Source organism: Pleurodeles waltl, chromosome 4_1 (assembly GCF_031143425.1).
Source record: "Pleurodeles waltl isolate 20211129_DDA chromosome 4_1, aPleWal1.hap1.20221129, whole genome shotgun sequence".
NCBI lineage: Eukaryota > Metazoa > Chordata > Amphibia > Caudata > Salamandridae > Pleurodeles > Pleurodeles waltl.
Genome location: NC_090442.1, coordinates 727,250,219 through 727,265,374, shown reverse-complemented (window position 1 = coordinate 727,265,374; position 15,156 = coordinate 727,250,219). Strand labels below are relative to the sequence as shown.

The 15,156-nt window shown below is 44.4% G+C and overlaps 1 protein-coding gene across 2 annotated transcripts in view; it reads left to right on the top strand.

The window, feature by feature from the left end:
- The window catches only part of PLXNA4 (plexin A4), an 845,630-nt gene that overhangs the window by 26,938 nt on the left and 803,536 nt on the right, over positions 1 to 15,156 (top strand). Inside the window, exon 1 of one of the 2 annotated variants that reach the window (XM_069229313.1) lies at positions 11,738 to 11,864. The exons of the other annotated variant lie outside the window; for it this stretch is intronic. The gene's annotated coding sequence lies outside the window, so the exon portion shown is untranslated. Of the gene's footprint in view, positions 1 to 11,737; positions 11,865 to 15,156 lie in introns of those variants that run through there. 2 annotated transcript variants of the gene reach the window in all.

Here is a 15,156-nt window from a genome sequence, read left to right as displayed (position 1 = left end):
TGTGGCATCAAGTCTCCAGGTTCATCAAGCTGCAGGTCCACAATTCTGTAGGTGCCCCAGCAGCCCCTTCAGACCTGTGGGCTCTAAACCCATATAAAGCAGGGTCCTGCAACTTCAGGTTTCACCGCTCAGTAGCCAAAAGCACCCAGGTCCCAAAAACGACTGTTTCAAACGTGGCACATCTAATGGTTCCTGGTCCACAATACTATAGTTGCTCAAAATTCTGCGGCACCAAGATAGCAGGTGAACAAATCTGCTACTTGAAATACTCCAAGTCTTGAAGACAAAAGGTCTCTACTAGTCTAGGAGAGAAAGAGCCCATGTTTCAATCCAGGCACCCGCATCTTCGGGGCTCTTAAACTATTTAGATTCCGAACACTACAAGTACAAACAAATCAATTCCCTTAGGCTGTAGAGCCCCAAGAATCGATTCCCCTAAGTCACTATGGCACAAAAAGCTCCAGGGCCCCGAGTATACAAGACCTAAGGCATCATGTTCTTTTGACCCGTGACCAACATTCTAAGGCTCCAACAATCCAAGGCACAGGATCCATAGCACACTAGAGGCAGGTTATGAGCTACTGGGGTTCTAAGGGTCCAGGCCTTCATAGGGCTAGCTGTCTCCGTTCTAAGTCCCCAAAAGTCCATGTTCCCAAGACTTCCTGTCCATAAGCATCCAGGTTATCAGGAGTCCAGTTGCCTGAAGTCGAGCTTTCATCCCTCCTGAGTCCCAGAACTTGTAATCCCCGGAACCTTTGGTTCCCAAGATTCTGGGGGGGCCAGAAGTCCAAGCCTTAATGGTCAGTTGTTCTTCAAAGCACTTGAGACACATTCCTATTCAGCCCTGTGCATCTACTTCCGGTACACCATTTTAATCACACCGCTGTGTTGCCTCTCTAACCCTCAGCTCCACATGTGGAACTTCTTACTTTGGCACAGCCTTATTAGGAATCGTGAGTTCCATTTGCCGACAAGGGCTCTGACTGAGGCTCTGAAGTGGAAACTTAGACGTACCTAGACTTCCTAATGATGAATAATAATATTATTAATTGTTATTATTATTATTAAGAGTATTTGTAAAGTGCAGCTATCACTCCAAAGACGCCTCCCGTCACTACAGATATTGTCTAGTTTGGCAGGCAGTAAATATAGTTGAATTGTACTGTTAATAGGGTCTTCAGAAATTGGGAATTGTATACAAAGATGATCGTTCAATGCTAACAACACACATCTACAAGTAATCATAGTGATTTAATCCGGTGATTAAATGTGTCTCTGTGAGGCCTACAGCTTGTTTTGGACTTTTAGCCAGCTGAACATTGAATTCTGGAATTTGAAGTTTTGCTTTTGTTTCTTGATAAACATACACACGATTGTTGGAGACTTAGTCAACTTCCAGAGACATGTCGCTCACAAGCTGCCAGCACTTTGGGTGCCGAAGACTCAGCTTTCCTAGGCCCATGTCTGAGTAGCTGATCAGGTCCAGGATTTTGTTCTGAATTCTGGGACTTGCGGTCTTGGTTACCGCGTTATAAAATCAGGACCACAAGTCCGGTGTTTCAGAGGAACCTGCTTTCTTTCTAAAGGTCATTTGCTCTCTTAAGGTTCTAGCGCTGGCCAGACACCTCTATTTAAGGAAGTATCTCGAGTCCCACGTCTGGTTCTTGCTAGTTTATGAGGCCTACCCTCGAAGGGGCTTGCTCCTTCACCAGCACTACACACGATCCTCGAACTGGTCGCTTTGTCCTTCAATGCTACCAAGCGGCCTTTAACCAGTCCAGCACAGTGCATTCTGGGACTAAAAAGGTTCATGCTCCTGTTGTAATTCTGGGTTCAAATTTCCCAGCATGACATTCTAAGGGGGCGTAAAAGCCAGCGCAGGATAGAGGTGTCAGAGGTGACATGGGCACTGAGGCAGCTACGGCGGTTCTTCCCATCTTGGTTTGCTTTTTCCAGGCAGGGCGCAGCCCTTGGGAGGCTTTCTCGGATAATGGCCGATCTGAGATGTTCCCACAGGCAGGCTGTCCTTCCTCTCTTCCTTTACGAAGAATGGAAAAGATGCAGCGAATTTTGGGGGGTGCGTGTATAAGGCATTCCCGTAAAGCGGCAGGTCTATGAGTTATGAATTGCTCCGATCCAGGATTTGTTATTTGAATTCGGGGATTTATATTCCAGAATGTATGATACAATACACAAGACTACAAATCCCAGAATACACAGAAAAAAATCTCGCCTAGAGCAGCTAGTCACGCGTTGACCTGGGATTTTCGCAGGGTTGAAAGTGCGCTCCCCAGTCATTCTGACAAGCGGACACCGGCGATTGATAAAAAAAAAAAAAAAAAAACTGTTGATTTAACTAAATCAGACGGCGCTAGACGGCTTCCAGGAGCTGCAGTTATTTTCACGGAGAGGGCAGATGCGGCAAGGCGCATAGGAACGGTGAATGTGACGTCGATGCAGGCAGATGCCCTGGGGATGCCCTCTGAGCAGGCACGTGCGAGCCTCGCGCATCCTCGCGTTTTCCCAAGGCGTGGGTTTTCTCTGTAAGGTAAAACGTTTGCAGTGAATGGAAACCCCGGAAGTGTTCATGCTTTGCAGGATTAAGAATGATATTGCTTCATTACTGCGAACATTTGTTCCAGGCCAGCTCGCCTCGGTTGTTTCAGCGCTTGATGCATGGGCCAGGCGCCCGTATTCTCACAGTAGGACGGTTCAGCTATCTCATATTGATCTGCGGGATAGATTTCACAGTTAGCTCATTGAGTGTGCAGAATAACATGTCAGCAAAACAGTGCAGGCAGCGGGGACGGGGTGGCGGTCCGCCTAGGCCCATTTTAGCAGCAGCAGTTTGAGCACCCTTTCGCCCCCGTCCTCCACCTCGCCGAACCCTTCATACCTCATTACTCGCCGATGATATGTCACTGCAGCGCCTTGGGAATGGACTGACCCTCTGTAAGTGACATCCATTGCCAAAATAGCCCTGTAGCAGTTGGTTTTGTTAGTCCAGAGTCTAATGACGTCTCTTTCTGAGTGGCGTGTCTCAGACATCATACGTTTGCCAGGTCCTTCAATAACCAGCTCATCCAATCCAGGATTTTCATTGCATTCTGGAAGCTGTACCCCTGGTCTTTAGGTCGAGCCTACCAAACAGCACAAGCTTTCTGGTTGCAAAAGATATTATAGTGGGCTCACCGAGAACAGCCTGTCCATTGGTTAACTTTGCTGTCACTCTTATTTGTTTGATTTCTATTGGATGGCTTTCTTTATTTCAGCCTGTCCATATTGTATGTGTCCCTCCTTTGTAGTATAGTCTCTTCACAGTCTCTTTATCTATTTTATATGCTTCATCTGCTTGCCTTTAGGGAACTACTTTTTTCTTCATGTTTAACCTCACCATGAGAGTGCATTTGTTTTCCAGCTGTCTTTCTCCTATGCTTTTCTGCCTTCCATGTTGCTCACTGTCTTGCTCAATTGTTTTTCTACCTCAACCAATAGCCATGTTGGGCTCTCTTTGGTCTATGTGCTTCTTATTCCCATGCTCCATGTAGCTCTCTTTCTCCCGTGTTCTCCCCCTTGTGTTGCTTCACATCCCCACCTGACATGTTGCTTCATTCCACCTGCTCTGTAACCCACTCATCTGTTTAATTTTTTTAAAAGCGTTTTCGCTCTACATTTCAAAAGAGCACTTTTGCACAATTTTTTAATACACCAATCCTTCTCTGATTGGTAAAAGAAATGTGTCCTTTTGTACGTACTTGCTTGCTTACAAAATGACATGGCAGCTTTGTCATTATGTCTTATTTTAAGCCAGGCTGCACGGTAGCTGTGATGCTGTACAGCATGGCTAAAAAAAACATTGCAAAGCCAATACGTCTTACAGGTGAAACCTATTGACCTTGCCAATGCATGTTATATTGGCTAACAAGGACTGCAAATCACGGCATGCAAAACAAAAAAACCTGACTTGCATGAGCTACTTGTGCATTGAGCTCAGTAACTTGAGAGGTCTGCTGACTGATGGTGCAGAACATTTTGACTGTCCATCCTCCCTAGCAGTATTATACCCTCTCCTCTGGTCAGGGGCAACTCTTCCATTATTGTGAAGAAGCGTCAGCCCACTGTTAAAAATGCCCCCAGACACTGCCCCGAAATGAAAAATAAAATGGTGATATAGTTAATTTATCACCATTTTATTATTTATTCTCCATCATGAACTGAGTGTCGGGACATGGTGGGGCTAGCAAAGTGCCAGCAGCAGAAAAAAGTGGTGGGCTGCCTGTGCACTTGTTTAAAGTGCGCATGCCTCTTGCGTCTTAGACAGCTGTTTTGAGAGCAAACACAGTCCTCCACTGCCCTCGGGAGCGCTGAAAGAAGCCGCTCCCTCCAATTCTGGTGCTTCTCTGATGCTGGTTAGCAGCTTGAGAGAAGGGCCAGGATTGGTTAAGGGAGTTGGATCTTGGACAGAAGACGGAAACCGGAGTGAGGAGGACGTCACCTTGCAAGTAAGGTAAGTTATTTTTATTTTATTTTATTTATTTGTTTTATTTACCCCATCCTTTCACCCACCCCCACTCATTTTCCCACCCACCACTCTCAGTAGATGTCTGCCGCCTCTGATACTTGTCACAGTCCTGTACAAATAACCCATCTCAGAACGGTCTTACGAGTTACAGCTCCTTTAAACATTTAATGGAAGCATAGTGCACACTGTGTGCTCCCGCACTCCAGCACGGAAAGGTCAAATTTACTATTTTAGCTCCAATCGTAGAATATTTGGTGAAAAACAAATTCCCCAAGTTATTAAATAAAGGGTTAAAAAGTGGTAATTTTACATTGACCTCATGCTGCTCTGACAGTGGTTCTTTAGACAAAAAACTAAAAATACTGAAGTCCAGGGTCTTAAGTCTAAGTTCATAGGATCCTAAACGGAGTAATCGTCCAGGTGACCTAGAGTGATGCCATGAGAAGGGTTGAGTAAAGCTTACACATCCGGATGTCCCTCCTGCCTGCAAGGTTGGGACCGGAAACAGCAACAAGCGATAATACATGGGGAAGGGGTTGCGTGTGCAGTGTGGTGTGGGCGTATGAGGGGTTGGGTACTGCAGCTTTGGCAATGGTGTGGGTTGGAACATTGCAGGGTTCACACTTCACAAAGCTTGAGAACTTAAGCTGTGCAAAGCTGCAAATCACACGACTCTGTCCCCTCACACAGCCCTAGTCGTGAGCTAGTAAATCCGAGCTCAGGCCACACATGTACAGGCCCTCACTAGAAGCAGGTCTTCACATCCTCAGACCGCTGCCTGTGAACGCTGAGGCCTGTGTCCTGCCTGAAGACCAAGCACCTAAGGAAATGAGACACCCCAGCTCTCTCTGCCTACACCTCCTCTTCAGCCCCACGGGGAACTGCACACATCTGGGTGAGAGGCCTGCCTCTAGACTTTGTGGACAGAGAAAGGGTTAAGGGTGCAGGCTCTCTATGGCCGACTGTAATAGCTATTGTGATTCGTCGATAGCTACTACCTGTCTGTCCGGGCATTGATTCTTCTCATTGTCACCCATCATAACCTTCTGCATCTTACCTTCTCCTGCTAGCCTTGCCTTTCACATTCATACTCTGCAACTTTTACTCTCACTCTCCCTGCTAACCAGTTAGCCAGGCTCCTAAGATTGACTATTCACAACACTGTCACATGGGAACAGCAACCCCAGCCACCAGGCTCCTTCCTCATCCTCCCTCTGTGTCTGTCTTCTGAGCCCCCATTTCCCTCTCTTACACCCAGCACTGGAGCTTTGAGCTGGCCTTATGTTCATATAAAGCACTACACACATAAAATAACTGTCCAATGATGTCACTTTGGGAACCTGACAGTTTAATGATTCAATGTATTCAGTTGTGTAATGATTTATTCTAAATCCACTGTTTAATGAAGTCACTCTTATTACTTGCAGTGTCATCACTTCCCAAACTGAGTCTTTAGTGACATCATTTCCTGAACTGAGTGGCCGATGATGGCACTTCCTGAAAAGAGAGATCCATATCCACTACACTTGTGCAGAGCTCTTCAATTGATGCATTAGCCAATGAGCTTTCTTTCTGGACTGATATCACTGACTGAACTATCTAGTCATATTACTTCTGGAACTGACTGTCTAACTAACGTGTCTTCTTTGGCTTTAAGATTATAATAGATGATATTAACTAAACTTACTTTGCAGAGCCACAGCTTTGCACGTCGTCATTAGAAGATTGCTTTAAAGTCTTTAGGCAGGGGAAAACAATACTTAAACTGATCATTTGATTACACTGTTACTTGCACCATCACTACTACAGGAGAATGAATCCTTTCATTTCATCCTGTTCATCAGATTACAGAACACACACTCAGGCTATTTTAAGTATTTGTGGGTCCCCAAGCATGATATATTTTGGGCCTTCGGTTTGAAACAACATTAAACTTATTAGTTGTTTTCAGCTACTGTAAGCCCTCGTCAGCGGTGGGTTTGAGAGAGTTGTGATAATGGGAGGATGAGAGAGTACAGTGAGGGTTTACTGATTGATGAAGTAGCAAGAGGTGACACACAAAGTTATTGTAGAGAGTGAGGATGTAGAAAGGGGTGAATTAGAAAGAGAGCAGAGGTAGGGAACGAGGCATGGAAGATAGCTGGAGGTACAAGCAAGTTACAGAGAGGTACACAGAGAGGTAAATTTGTGAGCAGTGTAGGGGGAGTGATACGCTAGTGCAAGAGATGAGTGAGGTACAGAATGAGAGACATGTCCAAAGGAAGAGAATGGTGAACTAGCACCAGGTGGAGAGAGGGAGAGGTAGGACGGCAGAGGTGGAGACAAAGGAAGCGGGAAGAGGCGAGGGATGAGAAAAGACGGAGCTGAGAAGAGAGCTAGAGTCTTGTGTCCATCCCAATCATTTTAACAGGGCCGCCTAGGCAGTTGCCCACTTTGCCCGTGCCTCATCATGCCTTTGGCACACAACTTCATTTCAAACATTTCAGGTTCTCTGCCACGAAGAGTGGGGCACTAGCCACTGCTGATTTGCAGTTGATCAGAAAGTCTGGAAGATGATCTGTGCTTGGTGGGGTGATTGGTTTCAATGCACGAGTGACAGATGTAATATTACTTTTCCAGCTCTTTGGTGATACCCGTGGAAGTGTTAAAAATGATGTTGAGTGCGGGTTGGATGGTGTCATTGATGCCGGCAGGCAGTGTTTTGCCACAGTCCAGGTTCAGTCCAGGTTAGGCTTCGACACTGGTTCTTCTGAGGTCTGTTTCGTTGAGGAACAGCTGGTTACATGTAGAAGTGGAAGCTGGTATTAAGCTGTCTGTACTCTCTTGTCATAAGGTGCTTTGGAAGGGAGATCACAGTCGATGGCGAACTGAGTGATTTGGTGTTCATGGTATGAAGAGTGTAACCATCTCATGTTGCAGCTGTTGACGATGAGGACACGTTCTGTTTCATCCAGGCTCAGCTTGAAGCCTTTGACACTGATGCTTGGGCGATGGAGAAGTGAACGTCTGAAGTGGTTGATGACACTGATGATGGAGACTTTCAGTTAAATGTCTGCATCGCTTGCATATTGATGTATCTTGATTCCATGGTTGGTCACAAAGTTTCTAAGAGTTTCCATGTCTGGATTAATGATTACAGGAGTAGAGGGTGGAACCTTGTCGGTTTCCTCAATCAATTGGTAGTCGCTGGATCTGGAGGTACCCACTTAGATGAGTTGCTATCGTCTGGATAGGTGGGTGAAGTGTGGTGTTCGTGAATCCCATGTACATTGACTAGGTGCTCATGGGGCTTGAGTGTCATCGGTAATAACAAAGGTGGTCCCTTTAATGCATAACACGTACACATATATCCAAAGCACAGTGTGCTATAGAAGAGCCTAAAACTATGTAGAAAGTACCGAATAGTGACATATTTCTGTGATTAGGGAGACAAGGAAATGTGCACTGAATGGGCACACAATCACAGACTCCTTCTTTACTTACACGAGGCCATTTAGGTTGACTGGTGTAATTCTGCTTTTGCTTCCATTTACATTTATCCGAGTGAGTAAAGCAATAAGCCATGCTTGTGGAGTAAATTAATCCATAAGGCAAGTATGATCATTTGCAATCTATACTGAATAGATACTACATTAAAAAAAAAAACACAAAGTCATATGCTTCTTTTAACTTAAATGTAAGCCTGTTGTCATAAAGTAATAATTATATAAACTGTAATGTTCGACACGTGTGCTGCGTTTTTGCATCAGTGGACCACTCGGTGCAGGCCTAAGTTTTGCAATGTTCGGTTGATGTTGATTAATGTAAGTGAAAAGGTACATCTTGCTAGTGAAACTAGCAATTACAGTCTACAACGAGGAGCCCGGTTTGTTTACTCGATTACATCAGCCGTTCCTCATTTGTGGTGGTGCTGTCGAATCTGCAATAAACAAGAACAAATTAGAGCTTGATGTTGCTTTTATTGCAGGTAAATTACTGTGTAGAAGCAGCATGTCAGTAACATGAGCATTTAGAATGGAACACAAAGTCCTAATGCGCATGAGCACGGCCACGTGCCTGGAAGGGCTCTGGAGGGAGAAAGAGAGGAGGACTCTGTTGCTCTGATCAAACCTCATTAATTGAAGTATGGGGAAAAGAGCGCTCGCTCTACAGCGTTATACACAGCAACACTTTCCAAGTGATGGCTTCTAAAAAGGACCACCGCCGTGGTGTGCACATAATGAATGCCATAGCTGCCAGCTGACCACGTCATGTGCCCCGGGAGTAGTCAGAAAAGACAAGCATTCTGTCACTCATTCCTTTTTTCATCTATCATTAAGTCTTTCACCATTCAATTCATCCATTGGCCATTCCATCAAACAATCCATCCAGACATCCATTATTTATGCTTGCATCCGTCTATACATCTATCCACCTACACACCCATCATTTGACTTCCCCATCCATTAGTAAAGTGTTTCATTCATCAATTGATCCATTTGCCCATTCATCTATCCATTCATCATTAATACTCTCTGATTTCCATTAACCATGCCTTCTTCAATCTTCGTTTCACCCATCCATCCATTCACCATCCATTCATCTTCTCAGCTTTTAATTTCTCTGCCTTCCTTTAACCCACCCATCCATCCTCTCAGATCCCCATTTACTCTGCCCTTCTTTCAATTCACTCACCCATACATCCATCCATCCATCCATCATAAATTTTCACATTTATTCCACCACCTTTTCATCCATTCATTCATCCACTCAGATTTCAATTTACTATTGATCATCCTCTGATCTTTCTATCCTCCCATCCATTTGCTCTGCCATTTTTATGTCCACCAATCCATCCTCTGAGATTTCCATTTAGTCTGCCATCCTTTCATGCACCCATCATCTCACCAACTCATCCACCCATCCTTTCACTCACTCATCTACCCATTCTTTCACCCACTCTTACATCCAACCACCTTTCCATACTTTCACCCACCCATCGATTCTTTCACCCACTCATCCATTCTTTCACCCACTCACCCATCCAACCTTTCACCCACCCATCCTTTCGCCCACCCATCCATCCTTTTACCTGCTTACCCTTTCACCCACACATTCATCCTTCTACCTACCCATCCCTCTTTAATTTCATCAATCCATCCTTAGTACCACCCACTCATCCCTCTGTTCTTTCATCCACCCATTCTTTCTTTCATTTATCATCCATCTTTTCATCCATTCATCCATTCATTCACCCATTCATACTTCCTTTACCCACCCATTTGTCCTTTCTTTCTTCGATCTACCCTTTCACACATTAACCCATTCTTTCATCTACCTATCCTTTCACCGGGTTACCCTTTCATACATCTGTCCTTTCACCCAGTTGTATGTTCTTTAATCCACCTATCCTTTCACCCATTCACCCACTCTTCCATCCACCCTCCGACTCATTTATCCGTTTGCTTACTCATTCAGCCACTGGTCCATCCTTCTTTCCCTTTTTTATCAGCCTTTGTTTCTTCCTTTTAGTGATTAATTATAAGTTTTTATCTGCCAAGCTGCACATAAGGTACATGAGGTACATAAAGATCCTCACCCCCTCTATAGCTGGTAAAACTGGGGCTCACACGCCCCTGTCATGTGCTACTCATATACCGAGCTCTGCACTGATTTTGGGCAACAATAACTTGCAAGCTGAGATTTTATAACCTTCTTCTGAACCACTTCTGGCAATGTTGCAAACAAAACTCAAACTCCCAGGATGCAACTTACTGTTGACCAAAAAAAAACAGGAGTGGTGCACGGGGCGACCTGCAGTTCCTTGATAGCTGTGTATCGGTTGGGTTGTACGGCCGTCCTTTCTTTGTGAAAATGTGCTTGAGCCTTGGTTCTGGGTGGCAGCGCATGGTGCAGGGCTTTGCACCTCTGGAATTGAGGAATCTCTATGTGGTGGGTACACAATTGGTTTGGGAGCATGTTGACCTGGAAAGGCATTCATTGCCGTTTTAAAGAATGAGGGAAACGCATTGGTTGTGGCGGAGCACGGGTTCGCCCACTTCTCAGTAATCGCTCGATCTGGTATTGATTGATTCGACAGCCTTTGAGAACGACGTGGTGGTCCTTTCCATCTTCCTGGAGGACGCTGATGTACCCACTAAGAGCTCTACCTCAATTGCCACGGATGCCCGGACACGAAATGCATTCAACAAGAGATATTAACCCCAAAAGATATGGACCAGTTTATCGATCGAGTCTTCCTGCTACCGTACAAAACTCTCATGTAATTCTACCACAGGCGAGAACAGCTACGGAGCAGTGGTCTAAATCCTTGATTTTTGGAACGTGTAGTTTTTTTTCTTCTTTAGAATTGCAAAACTAAAGATCCCGCAGTATCCATAGCTACCATGTTTCCCAGGTCCATGTGTGACCTGATGCACCAGTCAGGGTTTTTCCCTTTGGATTCTGGGACTTGGAGTCCTGCTTTATAATAGAATAAAGAAGACTACAAGTCCCAGAATTCAATGAAAAACCTGGGCTGAAGCAACACATCACGAATTAACCATGCTTTAGGTGAAACGGGGCCGAGAAGTGTCACCTACTGGCAGCGCTGGCTTTGCATTCTGGGACTTGTAGTTTCTAACATTTTAAGCATGGGTCACAAATCCTAGCTGGGAAAGCACAATTATTGACCTTATCAGACAGGGTGGGTATTTAAATAGTAGAGGTTATCCTGCAAACTTCTTCATCTGATATGTTTACACGAATGTGTTGATTGTTTTCTATATATGCTTTGACTCTGTTCTTTGCATTGGAAGCTCGCACAGTGCAGAAATCTAGCCTAAGCAAAGACAACGGAGAGTCTACATTATGCTAATGCTACATTGGTGGTACAAGAACATTGGGGGTTTCATCATCATATTGCCCAACTTGCTGTGGAGAAACGTGATCTCTGATTGGCGCTGCATCTTTAAACGGGCCAATAGTTGATCGGGTTACCGAGTTTCGGCAGCAGACATCCTCGAGGTGTACCAGCCCAGCGCTGTGGGCAGGATACCCAGGGTTTCCCGCGCTGGCACCATTTTGCAGAAGACCGAGACAGACCCTGCCGACCACTTCTCCTGAATGACTTCCTTTTTCGTTCGCAACACCCAACTGGCGAGACAGAAGTTGCAACAAACTGATGCGTTCGACACCAGCCAAGGTCACCGCGAGCAGGAATGTCACGGTCTTGGAAATTTGGCTCCAGGGCTTGGAATGCAGGGGAGCTGCTCACAGCAAGACACAACATGCCTTCCAGACTGATATACTGGAACCGGGGCAAGGCTGAAATTACGGGTCAAACTCCAGAGGAACTGCAGAGGTACCAACCATTAAATCATATTATGATAGTACCAGAGTAGTAACTGTGCTTAACGGGCATAGTCCAATGCCAGCCAATAAAATATAAGATGCTAGGTCACTATAGCAGTGAAAGAGAAAGACAAGTACGAGTCAAAACATATATTCTTTATTTACACTCATACATATAGACCAGTACTTAATTGTAGCCAATGGGTGCAGGTGGGGCGCATCAGCAATTACTTTGGGACGACAACTCATTTTTTATCATCAAACTTTGATCCAGAGCAAGGGAAAGGCAGGAAGGAGGAGGAAGAGGAGTAAAGGAAAACTAAACTGAGATAAAACTAGAAAGAAGGGATTAAAAGGACCCTCAAGAATGAGCTCAAGGGGCAGAGAGCGTAGGGTGGTGGATTAAAGGGGCATAAAGTGTAACCAACACACACATGCCTTGATATTCGGCAACCCTTACATTGGGTATGAATTTTAAGTGGTTGTGGAGTATTGTGGAGTGGTTGTGGAGGGCCATTTCCTTCTTTTCTCTGGTTCTCTGAAGTGTTTAACTGCAGAGAGTAAAGTGAATGCTGCTCGCTTGTGTCCAGTCTGTTGGTCCACCAGGTTTCTTGACACTTTAGGTTTGGAGAATCAAGGGTCCTGATTGGTTTCTCCTGGGTGGGCTATGGGGTGTGGATAGCAGCGCTCTAAGATCAGCTGGAGCCCTATCTGAACAGGTCACCGCTCAGTAGATACCCCTTGCAAAGAGGAGGAAGAGAAACGCCAAGCTTAGATGATGTCCCCACAGAAGACAAATCAAGTCCACTCCCGTTGAGGGCTTGCTAAGGTAGCTTGAGGAATAACGCCCCATCTATGAGGAAAAAAAACTTCACTTCGTATGGGTAATGCGGCTATCAACTCTATATAAATAATGCCACCATCAGCTTTCTGGAGAATGATGCCTTCACTATGTATGGATAATGCCTCAACTGTATAAATAATGCCCTCTCACTCTTTCAAAAATGCCTCCACTTTAATAATCGTGCAGATGCTGTAGGAGTAAGTCCTATGAAGAGTGTATCTACACCCTTTCAACAATGCCTACCCACTCAGAATAGTGTCTCCACTCTAACAATAATGTGACCTCGCTATACCAATAGTTTCTTAGGTACCGCCTCTCTCTATGGATACCGTCTCTGCTATCTATAAATAAGGCGTACTATCAATGAATTATGTCTACTCTTTATGAAACACTTGTTTACACAATGAATCATTTGTGCACAACCATGAACGTTTTCATAATCTGACCTGTCTTTCTTCTCCATAAATAATGACTCCACTCTCTCTGCGCTGCTTACTCGCTGCAAATAAAACCTACTCGCTGTATGATTAGTGCCCCCGTAGCTTATAAGTAATGCTTACTCTTGGTGACTAAAACCTCTATGTATAATGACTTGATGCTGTATGAACTATTTCTCCATTCTCTACAAATACCTCCATTCTCTGTGTAAGGCCTACTCTCTGTCGACAGTGTCCTCTCTCACTATGTCTGTGAATAAGCCCTACTCTCTATGAGGGTTTCCTCCAGTTTCCTCTTTAAACTGATTACAGTCCCACAGCTGGATTCAGGAAAGAAAGATCTTTATGACAATTTTCTCAGCAAGAAGAATACATTGGTGTCACACATCCATCAAAAGAAACAACCCATCACAAATGTCAAGCATTAGGCAGGTCCAGGTGGTTGCAACTGTGCTCTAGGACACTTTGACTCAGGAATGAAGGTCCATTCTTTTACCAACTGCTGGAAAAACACTCCCAGTTGTGATACACTGATCCCGATTAAAAGAAGTGCTCACGGAGGCAAGAGAGTGGGTGCCCAGTCAGTGTTCGAGTAAAGAGTAGTTTGTGCTGACATGGTCTTTATAGTGAACGTCTCCTTGTCAGCAGGGCGATGCAGGAGATGCTAAAAGATGCTTCAATGGGGTGAACATTTGCGAGACAGCAAGCAAGTCCTTTGTCAGTAGAAACTCCATGACGGATCATTTATTGAATCAAAACACCATGAGGTCACCAATAAGAAAGCTATACTTTCTATTAACCTATCTGAGGTATGCTAAGGGTCAGAAAGGTCAGCGATGCATCTGTGTTGACTGATGGAGGAGTCTCAATGTCAAGTTTCTTGTGTGATTGCAATTCTAGTTCTGTTCCATTAGATCTTGTTAAGAACCCATTCAGGTGCTTTGAGGAGCCTTTCTCGCTATATCGATCTCTCGGCAGCCAGTGGTGAAAAATTAGCCTGGGTGCTGCTCCTGTTACCCTCTTAAGGGCCCTTTTAACTTGCTGCAACACAACTCCTTTAGTGGTGATTTGTTTCATGTTTGGCCAAGGAAAAGCATTCTGGCAGCCAGCCTTGTTGTTCATTGACATTTTCCCTGGAATAGAACTAAGCATTGAAGATGACACATTGTTTTATATAAAAAGTATGAGGCAGGTGTCTGTGCAGCCAAGATCTGGTGTCTGACTGTAAAAATAGCCCTAATCCAACCTGGCTACCTCTACAAAAGAATGGGTTGGCTGTAAAATAGAACGGAAGAGCAAGGCAATAGGTAATTCCATTTACGATATAGAGCTTGGAACTAGAATAAACCCTTGCCAAAACAGAATCAATGTATCTAAAAAATAGTGGCTGTGACGTGTTACTAGGTATTTCAGCTAGTTATGTAAATTCACATGGCAACATTCTTACATTCTTTTCAGGACCGAAACATAGTGACAATGAGGCTTGCTGGCTGGTGCCTGCTTGGAGGGGCTACATGAAAAATTAATAACGAAGAAACATACTACTAGGAAACATGAGGAAGGAAAGTGGTAGCCGGAAATTCTTGTTTCAGGAAATAAAGGAAAAAGTAATTTGCATAGTAAAAAAAAGTTAACATTTTAAGAAGGAATCAATAGAAAAGGGCACATATTTTTTTTTTATTGCTGGAGCTAGTTATCGTTTTATGGTTGGGTTTGGAACTATGTTAGGGGTTACAATTTAGAATTATGTTTGAAGTGAAGGTTAGTGTTTGAGTTAGAGTTGGCTTTACAGCTTCGTTTGAGGTGAGCATTGGTGTTAGGTTTAGAGATAGTTTGAGTGAAAGTTAGTGTTTTGGTTAGGGTTAGGTTTAGAGTTAATTTTGGAGTGAGGATTAGTGTTTGAGTTATGTTAAGAGTTAAGCCAGTTAAGGGTGCAGTTTATTGTTTGGTTAAGGCTCGAAGTTGCATTTGGGTTCAGGATAAATATTTGTATTGGGAAGGTTTAGAGCAATGTAAGGGGT